General features: G+C 39.5%; 1 long non-coding RNA gene across 2 annotated transcripts in view; it reads left to right on the top strand.

The window, feature by feature from the left end:
- LOC123386451 overlaps positions 1-22,225 on the top strand; it is a 333,684-nt gene that overhangs the window by 5,280 nt on the left and 306,179 nt on the right. The window contains exon 2 of one of the 2 annotated variants that reach the window (XR_006600324.1): positions 1,488-1,648. This is a non-coding gene — a long non-coding RNA (uncharacterized LOC123386451). Of the gene's footprint in view, positions 1-1,350; positions 1,649-22,225 lie in introns of those variants that run through there. The other variant, XR_006600323.1, reaches the window with a different exon arrangement.

Raw genomic sequence — 22,225 nt, 5'->3', positions numbered from 1 at the left:
GCCTCTTCTCAACCCTTTATACTGAGTCTTTGGAACAGGAGGCCACTGTATCTATCTATAGGAGGTAATAGAAGCCCAGAGAGTCCATTGCCAGTAGCTCCAGAATGTTCTGACATGTGCATCCCTCCCGTTTGCAGCCGCTGCTGGAGAGAATATGGCACTTAAAACCAGGAGTTAGGATACCTGGTGGTTTTGCCAGCACCGAAAAGCCACTAAGCTCATCTCCTATTCCTTTCGACTAGAACATTCTGTAATTCTCAATTCCTCATGCCCAAGCTGTCTCTCTGCTCTCTGGCATTACCTTCTTGAGCGGACTGGTCAGAGAATGGGGACCTGCCCTTGCACTCGCCCACCCACCAACTGGCTATTCAGCTCCCTCCTAGTCACCAGGTGGACTCATTTTTCTTTCCATTCACTTCTTCCCAGATTTCAGTCAGTCATTTCAGTATTTTTTTTTTTGAATGCCAACTATGTGGTAGACCTAATTTCTGGCTATACATTAATAAGCAAAATAGTGGTATTTTCTTTCTTCTAAGAACTGAGTCTAATGGGAGTGAGACAGGCAATAAACAAGAAAAATGTTAACATTTCTAAAATGTGAAAGTGTTGTGGATGAATCCCACACATTAGAAATCTTTCCTTATTCCCCGTATGATTTAAAATTTTTTTAATGTTTATTTCTTTATTTTGAGAGAGAGGCAGAGAGAGAGAGAGAGAGAGAGAGAGAGAGCGCGCGCACATAAGCGGATGAGGGCAGACAGAAGAAAGTACAGAATCCCCAGCAGGCCCCACACCATCAGCACAGAGCCCGATGCAGGGCTCAAACTCATGAACCATGAAATCATGACCTGAACCGAGATCAAGAGTTGGACACGTAAGCAACTGAGCCACTCAGGCTCCGCTTCCTGTATCATTTTCTGAAACTCAGTCTGCAGATCTTGTTTATTATAATTTGGCCTTGAGTTTGAGGTGCGGGTAACCCTGGACTGTAGAATCTACATTTACACAGCTGTGATCTTTGTAGATCAGAAATTTGTGAGAAGACCGAGCAGGATTGTGGATTGTCTCTTAGGTTTCCTAGCTGTTCAAAACATGTATGTTACACTGTTTAGAAATAGGTACTGGCCTATAATACTCTCTCTCTCTTTCTCTCTCTCATACTTCAAAATGCATTTATAAATAACGCATCCCACTTAGTTTGACTTCATGGTGCAGACATTCAAGGTTTCCAGTTTCTGGAAGCTCTGAGAAAAAGTTACAGATTGGCACTTTAAGAGGCCCTCATTAACCCCTAGTTGAGGAGAAGAAAGGAAACAGTTGTGAGAAGCCCGAAGTGGAAACCAATGAGTGGGATCCAAGTAGCACCCGAGGCCAATTTGGTTTTGCAGGCTGTTTGAGTAGCCAGGTCTCACAGCACTTTTAAATGATTCCCTGAAGATAGGAAATTCCTGGTAAAAGCTGTAACTTGTTCTGACTTCTGTTTCCAGGTCATTCCAAACCAGCAGCCTTGCAGTGTGGAAGGTGGTATCTTGTAGGTCACCACCAGCAAGAGACAGCGGAATTGAAGAGCTTTGAGGGGCAGGTTCCTGGGCACACAAGAGGAAGATTCCCTGGCAGATGCTCCAGAAAGCTGCAGGAAGTCTCTGAGGTGGGCAAATTTCTGGAAATGAGGAAGTAAAACTTTATTTTGTTGTTAGGGGTTGCTGAAACTGGGTATTTTTAGGATAGATAAAATTTCCTCCTTCTTCCCCCACTTCCTCTCCAGTGTGTTTGAGAAGTGCATCCTTATCAACTCCCCCTGACGCTTGACTGAATCTGGTCTCTAATTTCCCCAAGGTCACAATGCAGACTGGGGATGCAAGCCGTCTCTCCTGAGGTGCCATGTGCCACGTGATCTATCCTTCAACTCGGTCCCTTCTTGCTGATCATGAAAAGGGTGTTGGGGAGGTGGACAGGCTCCGTAGAATTAAAGCTACAAAATGCTTTTCCAGATTCTTCCAGCGTGCTTTGAAGTCCAACTGCTGTTCATTTAGAGACTAAGGAGGCAATATTCTGGATACCGTGTTCTCAGAGTCCTGTTCCCCATGGGGGAGCGGCCACGGATCACCAATAGCACAGCTGATGTTAATGGTTGCTTAACAACTTCTCAAATATCCTGCAGATTTGGCACGAAAGCTCTTGGGTGTGAAAACTTAGGTCCTCTGTTAGATTGTATTAAAAGCTCTAAGACCATATACTGTGGTGGCTTCGAGTCTCCCTTAGATGCATGACCTCCTGAGAGTGAGCGGTCATGGGGACTCTGGCACGTACCCACATGAGCGATTCTGCCAGTGTCCTGGGGAGGAAAAAGAACAGTGTTACATATTTGCTCTACAAAATCCTAGCCCTGGTGTCTATGAACACGAGCCAAGCCCAATCAGCTACCGGGCTTTTCATTAACTTCGATTCATTGCTTATTTATTAATTCTATTATTTTATCAGTAATAGGCACCGACCACTCAAGAAAACAGATGGAAAAAAACCTTAAATGAGAGATTTCTATACACAAGTTTGTTACAGATTTGAATCACCACCGTTACTGGATTTTTTTTTCTTTTTTGGCAAGATCTACCACCATCTCCTCTCAAAAGATGTGTTGGGGAGCCATTGCTGTTGTATCACATAGAATAAAATGTGACCTCAGGAATTTGTAGTCATAGACGAGTCAGTTGGAACGTGTTACTATTTTTGAGATCTAAATGGTTTGTTAATTGTGTTAATAGTAAGACCGGAACGAAAATTCTAAAGCTGAGTAAGACTTTCAATGTTCGAAGCACTTCTAGGCACAGGTACAGGTCCCTTAGAGTTTGTTTATTCACATACCTCATTTGCTGATTGCCGATCTGTGTAAAGACACTGAACTTTAAAAAGATACAGTAAAGCTTCATCGTCTCCTCTCCTCTTTCTCTCCCTCTTGTCCCTCTTTCCTTCCAAGCATCAGTACTCAAACCCCATGGCTTCTCGGAAGACCATTTGAAAACCACTTACTAGTAATTTTCAGTGTTCTCAACACATGTTGCACTTTTACATTTAAAGTGCAACTCATATTTATGTTGATCTCCTAACTGGACCTATTGATCTCTTAACTGGAAAACCTCTAAGGCTGTTCAGTGTAATCTAATCTATGCCAGTTGTAAGACTTCAAACTCTAAGGGGGCAGGGGTCCTGCTCCCTATGCCCCACCCACTACTGTGGTGTCCTTGTGGTAATGTTGCTAATAACAAGGATAAGGACAACTAAGACTCACATAGCTGGCTAGTCCTAGGCACTCGTAGGAGCACTTGACACGCATTAACATTCCTCAGCAACGGGCGAAGCCAGGACTCTTGTCCCCATTTAGGAGTGAGCACACCCACACACTGTGAGGTTGAGTGACTGTTTGAAGGTCAGTAAGGAGTGAAGCAGGACTCCAGACCAGGCAGCCTGGCTTCTAGACCTGTGCCCTTCCCTGTCACAGCATAGTCTCTCAGTGCATGAAAATAAAGTGGCACACCTTATGAGAAAATTTTATTTGATCTCAGCTCTTCCCTGACTGCTCCCATATTTGTATGACATTTTTATATCTTTCTTAGAACCTCTGCATATTTTACCTTACAATCAAGTTTTCAAATGACCAGGCTCTAAATCACTACAAACCTTTCCATCTTCCCAAGAGCCATGCTTTGTATTACCCATAAGTCAGACGCAGTTTTTACTTACCTGATTTGGATGAGGTTGATGCTATTAGCTGACAGGCTGAAGGCTGTATGTACCAGTCTTTTCATGCCTTGGATGACATCACTTGTGGATTTTCAGCTGTTATTTTCTCGTCTACAGAGCTTTGCTGGCATAAAAAAAAAAAAGTGATCAACTCTAATGAGCAATTTGTACAGCTACTCCTAGTCCTTTTTATTTAATGTTATAACTTTGCACTGTAAAGCTATTATAGTTGATGTTGTATGAAAAAATACCACAATACTGGAGTTTGACATCCTAAAAAAAGCAAAACTCAAGACTGCTCCTCTGTTGCTGTGAGACTTCTCTAACTGCTTCCACCCCCAGTAATAATGGAAAGTGTTTGAACAGCGCAAAAAAATATGTAGTGGGGTTACAAATGTACTCACACTGATCTTTCTCATCAAGTGGCTATCTGTTGGGTAGAGGCGAAAACAAAATAGTTTAGTCTGATCTAAAACAAGTAAGTCAAAATAATTTCATCCGTTTCCTTAGGTTTAAAGATTTTTAGGATAGCTCTTCAGTGTTGGAGATGCCCCTATATTCTCCTTGCTGTTTTCCAAAATGGCATCCAAGAGTGTAAGGCAGGGACCACAAGACTGTGGAAGACCAGGGAGAGGTGGATGGGTGTGATAACTGATGTGAACTTAGCATCCTTGTGGTTCTACTCAGCCAGGCCTGATCCTAGGTAACCTGTTGATATCTGTTAGCAATGTCTTTGGTGTATACTTGCACAATATATGGTTTTTCAGAGTCTCAGGACTTGAGAAATCTCTCTCATGACCCAGCCTCCTGTTGAGCTTCATCAGTTTTGAAGATTCCTTTGAGTCCCTGCCACATCCATCATTTGGCCCCTGGATCATGCTGACCACCCCAAAGCCTCGGCTGTGGGGTTATCTTGCCCTGCCCATGGTGGGGTCCAGAAGAGACTCCCTGCCTTTTGCCTTGATGCCCATACCACCCAAGAAATTAAAAAAAAAACTATTAGCAAACTCAGTCTTCTGAGTTTTTCTGGTCATGACCAGTTGGGGATGTTGAGGCCAGCTGAGATAAGCCCAGAGCCCTTTGTTCCAAGTCTTCCACCAAAGAGGGGACTGGAACAAAGCTCCTCTGCTCTCCATGTTTCCCTTTATCAGGGTAACTCATGTCCTCAGGCCTGGGTTTCCAGCCTTACACTGCAGATAGCCATGTATGTGTCTGACTGCCTCCTACTCGTAACTACGTTGCTCTTTTTCTTCCTACTTAAAACTGGTGGGGATGGGCAGACATTTTTACCTTCCTCTTTTGGCCTGGGTGGGCTAATTCCCTAAATAGTATCCGCCCTCTTCCAGAATTATGTCTTCTCTCCCTCCATTTCTGAAACTAAAGTGATAGACTGATTTGGGGGAGAGAGAAACCAGCTGACTGAAAAGGAACACCAAATGGGAGATAATTAAAAGTAATGCTCCAGTTACAAATGTGTTTTAGCTAATGGAGGCGTTTAAATGCCATTTTTCATGAGTAGTTGCAATCAAAATTACATTGATTCTGAAAGTATATGGCAAGCAGCAAAAATGGCCATTATTTTAAAGCTATTGGGAAACAATATGGCTTTGTGATTTTAATTACAAAATAATAAAGTTGGTATGATTAAAGTTAATCCTAGAATGTTAGAACTATAATAGGAAAGGCCTAATATTTATTGAAGGCCTGGTATGCTCTGGATACCTTCAGACAGTTATTTATATTTAACCCCCTAAAGAAATTTAAAGACTTTTAAAACAAACCTATATGTTAGCATTGATAAAATTTTTAAATAACTCCCTACTGAGGCAACCAGTAGGAAGACAAAAGAGCAAGCTCATACATTATTTTAGGAAAAGGGATTTGTGAAGACAGAAAAGGAATGTGCAAGCACAGTTGCTAAATTAGATAAACCATTAGTTAACTTTCCACATTTTTCTGATTTTAGACATTACCCTTTAGTCTTACTGGATTGAGATTTCTTGTGTTTTCGTTAGTCGGGGATTGTTAGTACAATATATAGTAATAAGAGAATTAAATTTTCAGCAGGGCTATTGGAAAATGCTACAATATAACAAAGTTATGTACTCACCATTTTGGTTCTTTGTGACTTTGAAAGAATATTTTATTTCAGACTCCCCATGAATTAATGATCTCTCCATTTTGTTGATGAGGAAACAAGCACAGTAAAGTCAAATAACCTGACCAAGAGCTTAGGGGTACACTCACTGTTGGGAGACAGTTCTTCATGGATTTAGCATCTTTACATGTATTGTAGACAGAGTCTTCTGGACCATCTTTCAAAGATGCTGTATAGTGAACTATAATGGCAGGCAGACAATGTCTCCCTCCAGAGAAAAGATGGGACAATTTGCTGCCCATTTTAAAAGATGAGTTTGCTAACCCAGGGTTCCTCTCCCATAGGTCAATCCACTGCACATGTAGGTATCCTTGGCCCTTTTTGTGTTGCCTTACAGGAACTGGAGGTCAAGGAACTGGGGCAAAACAATGATGATACTTGAGATGTTGCTGTTAGTGAAATATTGTCCTTTGTCTCTGATCTAGGAGTCTCATGTCTTCTGCCAACACCCTTGAAACAGTGGGAGGTTAACTTGGTAGCTTGCCCATAGGGTAAAATCTCAGGGCCTTCACAATTGCAGCCATTCACTGGCAGCCAAAACTAAAACTCGGGGTTCTAAACTCTTAGGCCTGTATTCTTTCTACTTTCCCATGTCCCAGCTCTAACTTCCCACCTTCCTCCATTTCTTGCCTTGTGTCTTTTTTTCTCATTCTAGTACCTCTAGAAATTCTAGACCACCTGTTTTCTCCTGACTTCAAAAGACTGATTATTTACCTGGGATGGGCTACTCACCACCAAGCCTCCGAAAACTGTCTCTCACCTCAACTTCACTGGCTTCTCTTTAAGAAAAAAATTATCCATGAAACATTGAAGACTAAGAACTCTTATTGTCCCATGTTGCTAATTTAATGATTTGGTAGTTTAGTGATTTTCAACCAAGAATGCATGAGAACAATGCTTTCCTGTAACTGGAATATACCAGAGGGTGGAGGAAAAGGAAGAAGGTATTCCTCAAGCAAAGTTTCTCTTGATTTTTCTTAAATTTTGTAATTGCCCTAGCATAGATAGCACAATGCAAACAAGGTGTTGTTGGTATCTAGTCCTTACCCTCCCCCAGTGATCTTTCCATCATGACAAGTAGAATACTTTATCTCCAGTGCACGCACTCAGGATAAGGTCCAGACTTCTTTGCATGTTGTATGAGGCCCTTCATAGTCTGCCATCTTCTGTCAACTTCTTCCTCTCATTCACATCTGGCCTCATCATATTCACCACCAGCTGTTCGTAAACTAAGCCCCTATATGTCTTTGTGTCTTCGTGTGGAAGTTCTTTGCTCTTCTTCCACTGCCTATTTGCTACTTACCGTTCAGGGGAATTCTTAGAAGGCTTTGATGAGTGTGGGTCCTTCATCTGTGCCCCCACTGGGCTCAGCATTCCCTTCCACTATAGCTCTTTCTTTGAGACCAAGTTGCTGAATTGCAGTATTTCCCAACTTAAGTTTTCTCAAAATACAACAGGCAGTTCAGAGTGTTCAAGAGAATGATGGTGTCCATTCAGCAATAAAATAATTATTTAAGCTGTCAAGCAGTAAAATAATTATCTAAGCTTTTTCTTTGCTTTAAAACTGATTCATTAGAGAGTTTCCAAGGATTGATGATCAAGACAGGCAGTTACTGAAGATCAGTAACCATGACCAATTCACATGTTTTATAATTCAGCCAAACCCTACTCCCCATCTTGTGGTAAAGACCTTTATACAACTCTACATTGGGTGCTTTTGTTACTATAGGCCATATATTGTTAATTTAAATCCATAACAGGCTTGATAAGTTCTATGGACTACAAAGAAACCTGGTTTTGAAATCCAGTAAGTTAATAGGGAGATAAAAATGATGTGACATCTACAAATTTGCCTCAACATGAACTTCATAAGAGCCATTAATCACACTCCTCTGATCAAGTGTTTTATGTTGAACTTTCAGCGAAAAGCAATATTTCATAACCCAATTTAAAAAGGAGAAGCTATAATGATGACTATTTCCAATTTGTTTTTTTATTTATTGGAATTAAGACTATCCCCACTCACAATATGTTATTTACAGAAACGTACTCACAAATAGGAGTCTGAAACCTGTTGATTTTTTTTTAAGACACAAAATGCAAAACTACTGAGTTTAAGATGGTGAAAACAGTTTTGCCTTCTTAAATAGTGTTTAACATGTACTTACATTTTATATTACATTTTAATATATATTTCGTTCTCAAACCAAACTTGTCATAATTAAATGTATGTGTTGACAGATTATGTTTTTTCTTAGGAAATTTAAAGTAAAATGAAACACTTGTACCATGTGTTAAATGGAAAACAATTCAAAATTTATCTGTACTTAGTTTGAATGTCACTCATGCTTTTCCTCCAGATCGATACTTGATTCCTGGTCATTTACTCCAGGTTTTTACTCAAAAGTCACATTTACAGTGAGGCCTTTCGTGGCCCCTCACATTTAAATTGTAAGATGTTCCCTACCATCCTCCCCCAGTCTTCCTCCCATGGTTTAGTTTCTCCTTAACACTTTTCATGTTCTTACATATTATACATTTTACTTGGAAAAAAATCCTTTATTAGCTATCTTGATGACCAGAATATCAGATCTAAGAGGACAGGGATCTTCTCTGTCATGTGCACTCTTGTATCTATAGTGCCTCCTAGAACAGTGTATGGCCCTGAACAGGTTCTCAGTAAGTATTTTTGAAAAAAAAAGCTGTAAGATAACTTCCTAATATTTTTAAAACATGTATTGATCTAGCAGGAAACATTTTCTACTCAAACACAATTGTCTGTCACTTGCCATCTTTAATATTTACACATATTTTCATATTATCTTTGTGGAAGTTTGTAGGGTTCTATACTGCCTTCGAAGTGTACGAAATGGGAAAACAGGAAAAGTATGTGTTGTCATGTTTCTCTTTACCTACACTGAGTTCTCATGGTTAACAGTACTTATTCATAACATCTTTTTTCTTTGTTTCCCTAGGGCTGCTAGAACTTGGCTCATTGTTGATGCTCAAAAATAGTTAATAAATATATGATGAAAGTTTCAGAGGTGGGGCAGCATGAATTAGTATGAGAATGAATTCCCAGGACACACAGACACAAGTGTCTGACTGTTTCTGTCACTGTGTCTAGAGAGGACTCATTCGTCACGTCCCCGGTCTACTGTTAACTCCTCTCTGTTCATTTCAATGCTCCAGTCCCAATGTCAGTTGGAAATGTGGTCTTGAGAGGATTTGTCTCTTGCTGAGGATAGAAATTACTGGACTGGTGAGAGTTAGGAGTGACGGTTAGTGGAAATATAAAGACAACTGAGGTAAACACGAACAGAAATAAAATGGAAAATGAACATAAATTGAATAGAAAGTGAGCAGAAATGAAATGGTTCTTTTTTTGTTAGGGAATGTCTATAACTTGTACCAATTTCAGATTGAAGAAAGGGGAGTGATTGTAATTGTCTTGAGTTGTAGTATTTACACTGATGAGGGTCAAGTCCTGTGTCGCTGTGTCTTTCCCATCTTTATTATTTTTTTTTTTTACCAGCTTGGGACACAATTCCTATTGTTCTTGAAGAAAGAAAAACACCCTATGCTCTCCTCTGTTTGTGAGGACACCTATGATAGGAAGATGAAGAAAACCCCTGGAACATGGGTCACTGGTCTAGGCTTGAAAGAAGAGAGGGTGGTTGTTGGAGGTTAATGAATGTCACCATTAGATGTTGGGCAGGTCACATCCCTGTGTCTTAGAGCTGTCTTTATATTCCAACCTTCTCCTGTACTTGTGCTGTAGAACTTTGGTAAAGATACATTCTAATTTAAAGACTATAATTTTGAAACTTTAGCATATAAATAGTGGACTATAGATGGTAATCGTACTGTTTATTTTCCTGGCGAGTCGGTTTCCAAGATTTCCCCTCAATCTTAACCATACATTGGTTTCTGCTCTCAACTGGACATGCTGGAATGAGGGCATTAATCCTGATTTTTTGAAAAAAAAAAAGTTTTTAGCACTGGCTACTTCTTTATATAAAGAGCTTGTCTGCACAATGCTTTTTTCCAAATTCTCAAGGAGCATTGTGAGGGGGTAATTAAAGCAGTCTGTTTCTCCAGCACGTTCTGTCTGTTTTTTCTTTTCATTATTAGATGTGATGACACATTTGCCTGTGTGGCTTCCCACAGATGGCATAGAAATTTTGTGATCAAATGGTAAGAGTAAACCAACTGTCGTCTCAGATCACAGCTTACCATGTTGTTCCCCATGTGTAGGAATCTCACTTCAGTGAAATGCTTGCTTCTTTTAAAGTGGTATTACCTGTAATGCAGAAGATTTTAGAATGAACTGGAAAATGGTGGAAAGGTGACTGCAAATCTAAATTAACAGCTAGTTTTTGTGTCCTGTGTTTCTATTCTAATGCAAATGTGACTTAATTAAAATAATATCTCCATACGAAAGTTAATGATTAAAAAATATAACTTAACTATTTTGTTGACGAGAGGCAGAAATGTCAGAGTTGAGTCATTAATCTATGTCAATAAAGAAATGCTGTCAAGTATATTTTACAGTCTTTTTTTAATTCTAAATTTCTATCATACATAGGCACAAAAACCTAGATGCTTAAGCCAGACATTTTTTCTTGTCCCTCAAAAACTCAATAGGAAAAAATGACTCCAGAAGGCAAAGAACTTGGTTAAAGTGGCGATTCTAACATTGATTAAAATAAAGTTTAAAAAGTAGCTTTGGCTTTCAGAGCTCAAGGCAGGGGGAGACGACATATATATCACGTTGAATGTATGAAGTATGATGGCAACTTAGTGAGCCACCCTTCATTACAGGGGATTTTCTTTTGTGTTTGGACTGAAGGGTAAGTCAGTGAAAGAGAAGAGGCCAAGCACCTATTGAGCATGAAAGCCACATAAAATAGGGTGGGTTGGAATGGTAGTTTGGAAAAAATAGAAAGAAGCTGCCTCACTGAGGGGTCAAGACCAGAACGTTATGGCTGAGGAGGTTGGATGGAAATAGTCATCCAAAGCAGGGGTGCGGTCAGTGAGTGTTCTCATCAATGTCTGTGGCAGTTGCTGTGAAGTTCGAGAGCAAGAACAGACTGAAGGTTTTAGATCCTAAAGCATGTGACTCGGAATTATATCAAATAGTAATTGATAACAGATGCTTACTTAGCACAGTGGAGTCGAGTTTTCAAAAATGCGATTTTTGAAATCTGTGCTGGGATTCACCAGGAGCATGTTGAGCTTTTGAATGAGTCATTTAATCCCTCTGAGAATCAGTTCGGATGTGTGTGAAATGACACCTGGATTAAGTGGACTATCAGCTAGCTAGCAGTGCAGAAGTTCTATAAATCTTGGCTGAACCTAGGCTTGAAATTGGCTTTAATCTTCCTAGCTAATAAGCTATACACCATAATTAATGACAATTGGATATGATTGTTGGATTAAAATAAAGTAGAAATTTACTTGTCAATGTCACATGGAGGTTCAACATGGGATTGAACAATTATGGAGCCCTTGGGCATGTAGAGTTGATAAAGAAATGTAGTTGTTATCAATTCTCTTGAGTTTTGACTAATCCAGGCTCAAATCCCACCCAGTCCACAACTACATCTATGATGTTGAGAAATGAACTTTACCTTTACTTTTATCTCCTGTAAATTGGACAGCTCCCTTTGCCCAGATCATGAGATTATTATGATTAAATGCAGCACTGCAGGTAGAGGGTTTGGTTCATAATAAATGCTTGTTATCTTGATCCTTTGAATATAATATGCTCTTGAGTTTTTACTCTTCCCTGTATATTTAGATTTTGTGTTTGTTTCAATATTTCTACCTAATTTACTGATTGACTAAGAGCAATTGGCTATGATGAGTGGGTAAAAAATAACTCACATATGGGCAACAGTTCATTATCTGTAGACCATGTAGCCTAGACGTAGTGATTACTAAGTCTATTTCTGGCTTTGGTTTTACTGTTCTCAGTATACAGGCAGTCAGTTAAAAATTTCAACCCATTTACTAACCCATTTACTATTCTGTCAAGTAGGAATTGTGGCAAACACTCGAGGTGGATATTGTATTTTATTTCGCTGATTGGTGATAGTGTTAGTTTAAAATACTTAACGGTTGACTTGCACTATAATTTCTTTGAAAGAGATCCTTTTTAGTATACATTATGGCATAAGGATAAACTGACATATTGAAGGAACAGAACTGAGTCAAGAAATCAACTCTTAGGTTTACCTTCTCTTGATTTTTAAGGAGGTTGCCAAGAGCAAATTGGGAAGAATAGGTTTTTCAACAAATGGTGCAAGAATACCTGGATATTTACACGTAAAATGATGATGTTGGACCCCCTACCTCATACTAAACATAAAAATTGAAAATAAATAAAGTACCAGAGATAATGGTTAAAACTATAAAAATCTTAGAAGAAACAATGGACTTGTATCTTTATGACCTTGGATTAGGCAATGGTTTCTGAGATGTGACACCAAAAGCGTAAGAACAAAAGAAAAATCAATAAATTTGATTTCATCATAATGGAAGTTTTGTGCTTCAAAGGACACTGTCAGAAAAGTGAAAGAACAACCCACAGAATTGTAGAAAATACTTGCAAATTCTATACCTAAGAGGGGATTTGTATCTAGAATATACAAAAAATCTTATGACAATAACAAGACAAATAACCTGATTAAAAATGGGCAAAGGATCTGAATAGATATGGTCAGTAAGCACATCAGCAAAATGTACACCAGTAGGCATTAGGGAAATGTGAATCAGAACCACAGTGAGATACTACTTGACATCCACCAGGATAGCTGTAATCAAAAAGACAGATAGTAGTGTTGACGAGAAAGTAGAACCTCTGTATACCACTGATGGGAATATACAGTGGTGTAGATGATTTGGAAGAGAATCTGACAGCTCATCACAATGTGAAACATAAAGTTAATATATGACCCAGCAATTTCACTCTTAGTTGTTATATACCCTTTAAAATGAAAACATGGCCACATAAAAACTTGATCATGAATATTCATGGAAGCATTATTCATAATAGCTTAAAAGTAGACATTTTGAAAAATGTCCCTCTACTGGGACGCCCGGGTGGCTCAGTTGGTTGATCATCCAACTCTTGATTTGGCTCAGGTCATGACCCCAGGTGATGGGATCAAGTCCTGGGTTGGGTTCTGTGGTAAGTGTGGAGCCTGCTTGAGGTTCTCTCTCCCTTTGCCACCTCTTATGCACTTCCTCTCTCTAAAATAAAAATAAATAAATAAAATGAAATGAAAGGATGGGCACCTGGGTGGCTCAATCAGTTAAGCATCCAACCCTTGGTTTCTGCTCCAGCCACAATCTCAGGGTTTCTAGAGTTGGAGCCCTGCATCAGGCTTGCTGCTGTCAGTATGGAGACTGCTTGGGATTCTCTGTCACCCTCTCTCTTTGCCCCTTCCCTGCTCATGTGCGAACATGCGTGCTTTCTTGCTCACTAAATTTTTTTTATTATTTTTTTATTTTTTAATATATGAAATTTATTGTCAAATTGGTTTCCATACAATACCCAGTGCTCATCCCAAAAGATTCCCTCTTCAATACCCATCACCTACCCTCCCCTCCCTCCCACCCCCCATCAAACCTCAGTTTGTTTTCAGTTTTTAAGAATCCTTATGCTTTGTCTCTCTCCCACTCTAACCTCTTTTAAAAATTTTTTTAACCAAAACCTGAAAGTTTTATATTTAAAATTACAGATATGGGAGAGTAATTTCTCACTTGTTGAGGTACCAAAAATGTCACATTTAATGCATTAGTTGATCATTACACAGATTTCAAATTAACAAAACAGTATGATTAACTAATTAATTTTTCATTCAATTCTGATCTTATTTTTAAATTTTTTATTTAGTTTATTTTATTTATTTTTTAATTTAATTATTTTTTTAATTTACATCTAAATTAGTATATAGTGCAACAATGATTTCAGGAGTAGATTCCTTAGAGCCCCTTACCCATTTAGCCCATCCCCCCTCCCACAACCCCTCCAGTAACCCTCAGTATGTTCTCCATATTTATGAGTCTCTTCTGTTTTGTCCCCCTCCCTATTTTTATATTATTTTTGTTTCCCTTCCCTTATGTTCATCTGTTTTGTCTCTTAAAGTCCTCATAGGAGTGAAGTCATATGATTTTTGTCTTTCTCTGACTAATTTCACTTAGCATAAGACCCTCCAGTTCCATCCACGTAGTTGCAAATGGCAAGATTTCATTCTTTTTGATTGCCGAGTAATACTCCATTGTATATAAATACCACATCTTCTTTATCCATTCATCCATCGATGGACATTTGGGCTCTTTCCATACTTTGGCTATTGTTGATAGTGCTGCTATAAACATGGGGGTGCATGTGTCCCTTTGAAACAGCATACCTGTATCCCTTGATAAATGCTTAGTAGTGCAATTGCTGGGTTGTAGCATAGTTCTATTTTTAGTTTTTTGAGGAACCTCCATACTGTTTTTCAGAGTGGCTGCACCAGCTTGCATTCCCATCTAAAAATTTTTTTTAACATTTATTTATTTTTGACAGAGAAAGATAGCATGAGCAGGGGAAGGGAAGAAAAGGATGGAGATAAAGAATCTGAAGCAGATTCCAGGCTCTGAGCTGTCAGCACAGAGCCCCACGCAGAACTTGAACTCATGAACCAGGAGATCATGACCGAAGCTGAAGTCGGACACTTAACCGACTAAGCCACCCGGGTGCTCCCCTCTCTCTCTCTAAAAATAAATAAACTTTAAAAAATAAAATAATATTAAATGTTAAAAATACTATCCATCTCTTAATAAGTGTATATACAATGGGATGTTATTTGGCAATAAAAAGGGATAAAATACTAATCTGTAATGCAACACTGATGAGTCTTGAACACAATATGCTAAATGAAAGAAGCCAGTGACAAAAAAAATCACATATTGTATGATTGCATTTATATAGAATGTCTATAACAGTCAAATCTATAGACAGAAAATAGATTAGTGGTTGTCTAGGACTTGAGAGATTAGGGAGAAATGGAGAGTCATTGTTAATAAATAGGAAGTTTCCTTTTTGGGTGGTGAGATCTAAAGTTGTGATGGCTGCACAATTTTGTGACTATATTTAAACCACTGAGTTGTACTTTTATTTATTTATTTTGAGAAAGAGGGTGCAAATCGTGGGCTGGGGGTGGGGCATAAGGGGAGAAAGGGAGGGAGGCAGAGAGAGAAAATCTTAAGCAGGCTCCACACTGAGTGGGTCTCAATCCCACAGCCCTGGGTCATGACCTGAGCTGAAATCAGGAGTCAGATGCTTAACTGAATGAGCCACCCAGGCACCCTGAGTTGTATTATGTATATTTTAAATGTTTATTTTTTAAAGAGAGGGAAACAGAGAATCTGAAACAGGCTTCATGCAATCAGCACACAGTGCAATGTGGGGCTTGAACTAATGAAACCGTGAGGTCATGACTGGAGCCAAAACGAAGAATCAGACGCTTAACAACTGAGTCACCCAGGTGGCCCCCAAGTTGTACTTTTAAATGAATGAATTGTAGGGCGTACTGTAGGTTATGAATTGTAGGGTAGGTTATATCTCATTGAAGATGTTACACAAACACACGAATTATGAGGAAAATGTGAGGTGATGTATCTGAAATACTTTAAAATTCACATTTGAGGTATTTTAAGAAAACTAGAAACATAATTTTCTAGCAGAACACAGGAATGAAGGAAACTAGATAATTGAAACAGATCAAAGAAGAAATCTGTTTTGAGTTTTTATTAACTGTTGCAGGGCTTTTTACTTGGTGCATATGCCTACGGCACATGTTTTGTTCTAAATATGTGCTGGAAGCTTTTCCATAGAATAGAACTTCTTAAAAGTTGTTCAGATGATCTTTCAAGTCCTGTATATCGAGACTAGTTCCTTCTCAAAGAGCCTCAACTCTTCATCTGCTTATATGGATGGTGGTAATGGTGGAATTCAAGAAAAGCTATAGATTTTGCCTAGTTGGAAGTTAACCCTACATAACTGTGATACAGAAGGGTGGGGCATTTTGCAAGAGTGTCAGAGTAACAGTGCAGCCTTACTATGTCTTTATGCCTTGGCCATTAAATTCATCTCTGGCTCTAGTGAGCAAATATGTAGATTTTTGTAGAAAAAAGGGGGCCTTGACGTGGTGAGTGATGGCAAATCTGTCCCACTGATGAAGAAAATACACACTGAATTTCAGGAGGAGACTGACAATATTATGGTTCCCATTTTGTGCAATTTATAATGAAAAGAGATGGAGAGAGATGGTGGCTCAAAGGAGAAAATCAGAAACTTAAGTTGGAAGATAGAACCTAAGGAGAAACACTAAAGAAAATACAATTATCTCCACTGTAGGAGAACTAGGGGAACCTGGCTGACTCAATTGGAAGATCATGTGACTCTTGACCTCAGGGTCTTGAGTTTGAGCCCCATGTTGGGTGTAGAGATTACTTAAATAAACAATTAAACTGTAGGAGAACTGTATTTAACCTTCAAACATACCACCACCAAGACGTTTTTGAAAACAAATAGTCATTTGTCATGTACTAAGACTGGGTTCTAGTCTAAGGCCTAAGGATTCTGTACTTACTAACTTACTTTATTCTTAATATTGAAGGTCCTGTGTACATAGAAGATCTTTTTTTTTAAAATTTTTTCTTAACGTTTATTTATTTTTGAGACAGAGAGAGACAGAGCATGAGCAGGGGAGGGTTAGAGAGAGAGGGAGATACAGAATCTGAAATGGGCTCCAGGCTCTAAGCTGTCAGCACAGAGCCCGACGCAGGGCTCGAACTCACGGACCGTGAGATCATGACCTGAGCCGAAGTCGGCCGCTTAACCGACTGAGCCACCCAGGTGTCCCTAGAAGATCTTTTTATGAGAGGCTACTCTTTCACTTCAGCAAGCCGATGGATGGACGGACCCACTGTGGACACAACCTAGTTTTCTCAGGGATGGACAAAGCTTGGGGCCTTTTCAGTTTATATCCTAAAGAATTTTATCTTGATCCCGTCCTCAAACTTGGCCTGAAGTGAACTGGCTTTGGATTTAAAGTCATTGTATTCTCTGTAAACAGCTTCAGAGCCTGGCTTGCTTTTATAGTCAGGGATCGGCACCAGAAAGACTTGTAGTTTGCAGAGTTGGTGGTTTTGTGTATTTCAACATAATGGTAGGCAAAAATCATGAATCCCCAAAGATGTCTTTATGCTAATCTCCTACACCTGTGAATATTTAATCTTACATGGCAAAAGACTTTGCAGTTATGATTAAATGGAGGATCTTGAAATGGGTAGATGATTCTGGATTCTCTAGGTGGGCTCAACGGAATCACAAGGGTTCTTAGAGGCATGAGTGTCAGAGCTATTGGAAGATGCTGTGATATTGGCTTTGGGGATAATGGCCATGGGACAAGAAATGCAGGCAGCCTTCTAAAAGTTGGAAAATAGAAGGAGATAGATTTTCCCCTTGTATTAGTGTCCTCAGGCTGCCGTAACAAATTACCACAGGCTGGTGGCTTAAACCATAGAAAGTTTAAGTTTCCATGATGTTTTTATTTTTGAGAGACACAGAGCGTGAGTGGGGGAGGGGGAGGGAGGGAGACACAGAATCCCAAGCAGGCTGCAGGCTCTGAGCTGTCAGCACAGAGCCCGATGGGGGGCTCCAGCTCACAAACCGTGAGATCATGACCTGAGCTGAAGTCGGACACTCAACCAAATGAGTCACACAGGCACCCCAACAATAGAAATTTATTTCCTTATGGTTTTGGAGGTTAGAAGTTCAAGGTCAAGGTACTATCAGGGTTGGCTTCTGTTGAAGTCTCTCTTCCTGGCCTCAGGGCAGAAGGTTTCTCATTATTGCTGTGTGTGTGCTTGGTGAGAGAAAGTTCTTTGGTGTCTCTTCCTCTTTTTATATAGTCACAATCTCATCATATTAGAGCCACACCTCTGTGACCTCACTTGACCTTAATTACCTCCTTAAAGTTAGTATCTCCAAATACAGCAGCATGGGTAAGGGTTAGGGGCTTCACCATAGGAAATTCGGGGCCAGGGAGGGGGACATAACTGAGTCAATAAAACCTTACTGTTGTCCGGGAAAAATTCAGACCTGATGACACATTAGGCCCAGTGAGACTTTTGACTGCAGAATTGTAAGGTAATAAATTTGTTTTAAGCCACTAAAAGTTGAGGTCATTCATTATGATTGTAGGTAAAAACTAATACAACATTCTCATTAGTTTTAAAGTCTATTTTCCAAGTGGCAGATTTGTCGTTAATGATAGGCTAACATAATATATGGCCCCTTTAAGGAATAAGTCCTGGACCCAACCACCCTGTGTACTCTGTTGTGTAAACACTCATAGACTTGTGCGCACACACACACACACACACACACACACACACACACACTGGCCTCCACAGTTTTCCATTCCAAGAAGCACTGGGAATTCTTGAAGGCCGATGCCTACTTGAGATTTTTTTGTAAATCGACCTAAGTTGGGAGGAGTATATAAGCAGCTCCTTAATTTGTAAGGAACTGAACATTTTAGGATGCTTTTTTGATTCACTCCTTTAAATAATTAAGGCAGAGACCTTCATAATTGCCCCTTGTTGTCTTTTCTATTGAACTTTAGGCTTAAAATGTTTGTCTAAGGATACCACAAAGGGTCCAACTTTGCATGGTGATCTGGAGGGGCCTCCAAAGGAGCAGGGTGCACTATCTCAGTGTCAAGGTGAAGGACAGCCAGACACTTTCAAATAGGTTCCTTTGCCACAGATGCAAAATGTTTTCTGTCCATCTTGAGTTCTCACATTTCCAGGAGTTGAAGTAGAAGACAAAGTGTCAGGAGAGAGGAACAGAAATAGATTAAGAGCTCATTTGGAACAAAAAGCTAGAGAAACCTTTTAAAAGGACTTACTAATGGTTTCTAGGTACACATGGCTAACCTGAAAACAAGAGATGATCTCTTTGGGAAGAGATCCTAGACCAATTTTCCTTGAATCCATAGAAAATGCCTTGTGAAATCCTCTTATTAACAGACTGTCCTATTCCCTGGATCTGTCCCATGTAGAGTATTCTAGAGGTGAAAGGTGCCAAAAATACTGAGCACAATTAGATGCTTCTTGCCAAGATTTTCACTCATATGGAATTTTAGGTATGATAGGACTTCTAACACACTTTTCCAAAAAAGAGACCAGTTCACTCATTTCACCAGAATTTCATCCCTTGATATCATAAAATAACTCTCATTTATAATTCAAATTTTAAGTTTTACCTAAATGAATTTTTAAGTGGGAGCTAGGAAAAACCTCGTGAATTTTTAGCTTACTTGCTCAGTGTGTGATTTAATTCTTTGGTTGCTTCATGTTTTGATGATTCCTTATGGGCCAGTAGGAGAATGTATACTTCCTTTATTAATGCAAGTCAACATTGCACATCTTGCTAAAAATCGTATCTTACGTGTCATTGGTTACAGATGTTATTGGTTCATTTTACTATACAGTGAAACCAAACCAAGGGAATTACTTGCAAAGCCATAGAGAGTATTAAAACAATTTTTTTTAATGTTTATTTATTTTTGAAGGAGAGAGAGACAGAGTGGTGGGGGGGGGCAGAGAGAGAGGGAGACACAGAATCTGAAACAGGCACAGAATCTGAGCTGTCAGCACAGAGCCTGATGTGGGGCTCGAACCCACAAAGCTCAAGATCATGACCTAAGCTGAAGTTGGACGCACAACCGACTGAGCTACCCAGGCACTCCTAGAAAGTATTTTTAAAAAAGCATTAGGAGGGGGGCCTGGGTGGCTCAGTCAGTTAAGTGTCCGACTTCGGCTCAGGTCATGATCTCGAAGTCCGTGGGTTTGAGCCCCGCATTGGGCTCTGTGCTGACAGCTCGGAGCCTGGAGCCTGCTTCGGATTCTGTGTCTCCCTCTCTCTCTGACCCTCCCCCGTTCATGCTCTCTCTCTCTCTCTGTCTCAAAAATAAATAAACGTTAAAATTTTTTTAAAAAGCATTAGGATGTTAATTACAAAAGTGCCACGGTTTTTAGAAATGTTTCACTTCTAATGAGAAAGCATAATATTCTTCTTAATACTCACACCGATTTAAACTTTGTGCATAATTTTCATCCATTTTAACTATGGCTTGCCGCGATTAATGCTCAACTGAACTTTCAACAATGGCTTTCAGTGAAGAGTTCCACTGGGTCATACCCCAGTTTCCTCTGTGCTTTTCTCTTTTTGCACATTTTGTTCACTTTTACTCAGACCTCCTCCTTTTTGATCATCAGGAGAATAAGCCAAAGATCGCCCTTGATATTCCAGTTATAGTGTGTAGCTTTTTCTTTCCTTTGACTGAAGGGTATAATTGGGAAATAACTTCTGTTATTTCAGCTTCATGTAGTTTAAACATGGTAAGAAACTGTGTGTCGTATTTACATAGTAACAAAAAGCAATCCTCCATAATTAAAGCAGGCTCCGTAAGGGTTATGTCACTGTGGATTTCGATAGAATAAAAGGTCGTGACTGATTTGAACAGTTTCCAAATAAACAGTTGGCTTAAGATTTTGTATTGCATTTTATCTTTCACTTTGCCTCATAATGGCAAACACAAACACCTAGTAAGAAAAACATGTCCCCCCTGACTTAGCAATTCTTTGTTAATTGTCTTTTTCAAAGGTGTTGAGGGTAAGAAGAGGGGAGGTATTGTTTGGTCAGGGCAGCCAAATCTCCTGGGAGTGGGAGTATAGTTCTTGAGGTAGTCTGTGAACACAGTGTTTCTTAGGGACATGCCCTTGGCCTCTTTTCCGTTTATGTCTTTTTTTTTTTATGTTTATTTGAGAGAGAGTGTGAGAGAGAGAGAGACAAAGCGCAAGCAGGGATGGGGCAGAGAGAGAGGGAGACAGAGAGTCTGAAGCAGGCTCCAGGCTCCAAGCTGTCAGCACAGAGCCAGATGCAGGGCTGGGACTCAGACAGAAACCGGGAGATCATGACCTGAGCGGAAGTCAGACCCTTAACCAACTAAGCCACCCGGGAGCCTTCCGCTATGTCCTTTTATATCGTTTCTTTAACTTGTGACACAGAAATGGAGACTATGGAGGCATTTCCTCAGTATCCTGACTCCTAGCACTTTGAAATAGATTTTTCCCAGTTTTAATGGGACATAATTGACATGTAGCACTGGGTAAGTTTAAGGTGCGCAGAAGCATGGTATGACTTATATATGTTCTGAAATGATAAGTTTGATTAATACCCATCATCTCCTGTAGATACAAAAAGAAGGAGAAAAATGTTCCCTTGTGATGAGAACTCTTAGGATCTACTCTCTTCATAACTTTCCCATATACCATGAGGCAGTGTTAGCTGTAGTCATCATGATGTACATTCTATCCTCAGTGCTTATAACTGGAAGTTTGTTCCTTTTGACCACCTTCCTCCAATTCTCCTACCCCCTCTGGTAACCACAAATATTATCTCTTTTTCTGTGAGTTTTGTTTTGTTTTTGTTTAGATTCCACATACAAGTGAGGTCATACAATATTTGTCTTTCTAGCTTATTTTACTTAGCATAGTGCCCTCAGGGTCCATCCGTGTTATCACAAGTGGCTATGTTTTCTTGCCTTTTTTATGGTTGAATAACATTCCATTGTATATAGTGACCACAACGTTTTCATCCATTCATGTGTTGATGGACACCTAGGTTGTTTCCAGGTCTTGACTATTGGGAATAATGCTGCCATGAACATGGGGGAGTAGATGGCTCCTTGACACAGTGTGTCATTTCCTTTGACTATATTCCCCAGAATGGAATTGCTTGATCATATGTTCAGTTTTTAATCTTTTGAGTAACCTCTGTATTGTCTCCCATATTGGTTGTACTAAATTGTATTTCCATCAACAATACACAAGGGTTACCTTTTCTCTACATCTCCACCAACATTTGTTATCTCTTACATTTTTTTATAATCGCCATTCTAATAGGCATAAGGTGATATTGATGAGGTGCTATCTCATTGCAGTTTTGATTTGCATTTCCCTTATGCTTAGTTAGGTTGAGCACTTTTTCATGTACCTGTTGGGCATTCATACATCTTCTGGGAAAAAATGTCTGTTCAGTTCTTTTGTCCATTTTTTAGTCATTTTCCCCCCATGGACTTGTATGAGATCTTGATATGTTTTGAATATGATTTCCTTATCGGATAATCTGATTTGCAAGTATTTTCTCCTATTTAGTAGATTGCCTTTTCATTTTATTGAGGAGCTTTCCTTTACTCTGCA

This window comes from Felis catus, chromosome B4, assembly GCF_018350175.1.
Source record: "Felis catus isolate Fca126 chromosome B4, F.catus_Fca126_mat1.0, whole genome shotgun sequence".
NCBI classification, from domain to species: domain Eukaryota; kingdom Metazoa; phylum Chordata; class Mammalia; order Carnivora; family Felidae; genus Felis; species Felis catus.
The sequence above is the reverse complement of the archived record's forward strand: the minus strand, read 5'-3'. Positions and strand labels throughout refer to the sequence as shown.